The 3,062-nt window shown below is 40.7% G+C and overlaps 1 protein-coding gene across 1 annotated transcript in view; it reads left to right on the top strand.

The window, feature by feature from the left end:
• Positions 1-3,062, top strand: part of HPS5 (HPS5, biogenesis of lysosomal organelles complex 2 subunit 2) — a 44,519-nt gene that overhangs the window by 38,734 nt on the left and 2,723 nt on the right. The window lies entirely within an intron of this gene.

The following is a 3,062-nucleotide window of genomic DNA, read 5'->3' as shown; positions in this document are numbered from 1 at the left end:
TCGAACCCGCCACCTCAGGTGTACGTGGCTGGCGCCTTAGCCGGTTGAGCTGTAGGCGCCGAGCCAAGCCAAGAAATTTGATGAATATTTCTTTCTCTTTGTTTTGAGACAGAGTCTCACCCTGGGTAAAGCACTATGGCATCACAGCTCATAGCAATCTCAAACACTTGGGCTCATTAGATTCTCTTGCCTCAGCCTCCCAACTAGTTGGGACTACAGGAGACCCCCACAACACCTGGCTATACTTCTGTTGCAGTTGTCAATGATGTTTAGCTGGCCTGGGCCAGGTTTGGAACCTACCAGCCTGGATGTATGTGGCAGCATCCTACCTGCTGAGCTACAGGTGCCACTGTGATGAATATTTCAATGATCATGTATAGTGGAGTTTTCTATTTTGTTTCATTTTGTTTTTTGAGACAAAGTCTCACTTTGTCATCCTTGGTAGAGCGCTGTAGGATCACAGCTCACAGCAACCTCAAACTCTTGGGCTCAAGTGATCCTCTTGCTTCAGTTTTTCATTTTCAGTAGAGATGGGGGTCTCACTTTTGCTCAGGCTGGTCTTGAACTCCTGAGTTCAAGCGGTCCACCCACCTCAGCCTCTCAGAGTGCTAAGATTACAGGTGTGAGCTACTGCACCCGGCCTGTGGAGTTTTTTTGATGTGTACCTTTTGGTATATTATGAACATAATTAGGAGTAAACTACAGGAAACCTTTCCGTCAAATGAATACCTACAATGTGTTAGGCACCTTGTGCTTTTCTATGTGTTGTTTTATTTACCCAATTAGTTTTGGTTCCTCTTAGTATCATTCACAATCCATATGCTGTTTCACATGACATAACAAACTTTTGGGATAGTTACTATTATTTCCACTTTCCAGATGTTAGAACTGAGGCCCCAAAAGAACAACTAATTTACCCATGTTGCCATGTTGCCTTTTACACAGCCAAACGTTAGAGCTCTTGGTCAGGCATAGTGGCACGTGCATATAGTCCCAGCTACTTGGGAGTCAGAGGTAGAGAATTCCCTGAGCCCAGGAGTTGAGTCCAGTGAGGCAACATAGACTCCTGTCTTCAAAACAAACAGAAAAAAGTTAGAAGTTATCAAAATGAACTTAAAGTGGAATAGCAGCCAGACTCCCTAAGCCTTCACAGGTATTTTGATACTTAAAATATTTTTTTCATCAGTCCAACATGAATACAGTGGTGATCATAAGGTCAGGACTTTGACATAGTCAGACCTGAAGTCTGTCTGAGAGGTCCTCCTGCACTCAGAGAGGTGTCTTAGTCTGGGTTGTGGTGCTGCTAGTGCTAGATTCATCCCAGTGCAGAGGTGTCAACACCTGACATCAGGGTCGTTCACCCAGCAGCAGAAGGACCCATAAGCCGTCAATACAGCCTTTTTAAAGCCCTTTTGGTGTGGGAGAAGGAAAGTCAGAACAGAATGAAGGAGCCAGTTGGTTGGCTAGGGTACAGTCATCAGCTTCACAGCTGTGACTAATTACTGAGATCATCTTTGTTTAGGAAGTGAAACAAGAGAGCCATGTAGTTTTGTAGGACTAGAAGTAGATACAAATGTACTTCTGAAAAATAGCTAGAAAAGATCTAAATGGTTTATGGTTTTATTTATTTTTTGTTTTTTAGAACAAACACCAATATTTATTGGTTTATATTTTCAAAGTCATAATATGATATGTTTGTTATAGAAAAAAATAGAAAATTTAGGAAGCATAAAGAAAAAAATACCACCTAAAATCCTCTCTGCCCAGATAAAAGTACTTTTACCACTTTGTTACTTCACTAATAATGGGAATGATAAGAGTTATCCTTACTGTTGGTGTATTAACACATTAACTTCCATGTGAGTTGTATTTAACTCACACTAGTTTCGAGCCTGGGGCCTTGTGAAGCTGCGAAGCCTCTGCTCACTGCTTTTGCTGTCAGACAGCACATCTCTCCCACCTGTGTTGCCCTGCTCCAGCTGGCCTACTCCAGCAGATAGAACACAATACAAAATAACAAAATTTCCACTAAATTAGAAAGCATTGTTTTATTTTCTGTTTTTGTAATAAAACACCATGGCCCAAGGAAAAATTTTTTTCTCGTCAGTGTGTTAAATGGGGTCTTTTCTTGATACTTCTCATTCTTCATGATGCAAATCAGTCACTGTCCAAGGAGTGCTGATTTTACAGCCAAATATGTATCTCATATCTATCTACTTTCATTTATGCCACCCCTGACCCTCTGACCCTAGCTGCCTGTCTAAGCTACTGTAATAACTTCATAACCAGTCATATGGCTTCCATTCTTGCCCACCTTTAATCCATTTTCCTTATCACAGCCAGGATGATTCTTTAAATCAAAAATTAGATTTTGTGATTTCACTCCTGGAAACCCCTTGCATTGAACTCAGAATAAATTTCATTCTTAAGCTAGTGCACAAGACATGGCCCTATCATCTCATCCTTATTACTACTCCTTTGTGCACTTAAAAAAATCCCTCAGACTTACCAAGTTCTTTACTGTGTCCTTTGTCTTCCATGCTTCCTTTGTCAGAAATGCAGGCCACTTCCCCCTCCATTCCTGATACCCGCTGCTTCAGGTTGGCACATTATGTACCCCATGTGCACGTGCCCCCTAAGCTTGTGTCTCATTCAGCTTTCTGCTTAAACCTCACTTCCTGATAGAGCCCTTCTCAGATCCTCCAAATGAAATAAGCCATTCTCTCTAATGGTGCCTTATTCTTTTCTAGTGCTTTCCATAGTTTGTTTATCTGTGTGTTTAAGTTCTGTCTCTTTTACTAGATTGCAAGCTCTACAGGAGTGCAGGGTTTGTGTCTGTTTTATTCATCATGACATATTCAGTACTTAGGATAGAGTACACCAAGGATAATTACTTAATGAGTGACTGAAAGAATGTTGAAGCTAACTGTGGCTTCTCTTCATCATGAACCCTTTATGCAACAAAGTTTCAGGAAACAACTTTGTGTTAGGGTGATGAGATTATATTCTGGAATATTTTTATTTTTGGACCTAAATATTTTCGTTTTTTTTTTTTTTTTTTT

This window comes from Otolemur garnettii, unplaced genomic scaffold (genome assembly GCF_000181295.1).
Source record: "Otolemur garnettii isolate 467f Iridium unplaced genomic scaffold, OtoGar3 scaffold00001, whole genome shotgun sequence".
Classification (NCBI taxonomy): domain Eukaryota; kingdom Metazoa; phylum Chordata; class Mammalia; order Primates; family Galagidae; genus Otolemur; species Otolemur garnettii.
The sequence above is the reverse complement of the archived record's forward strand: the minus strand, read 5'-3'. Positions and strand labels throughout refer to the sequence as shown.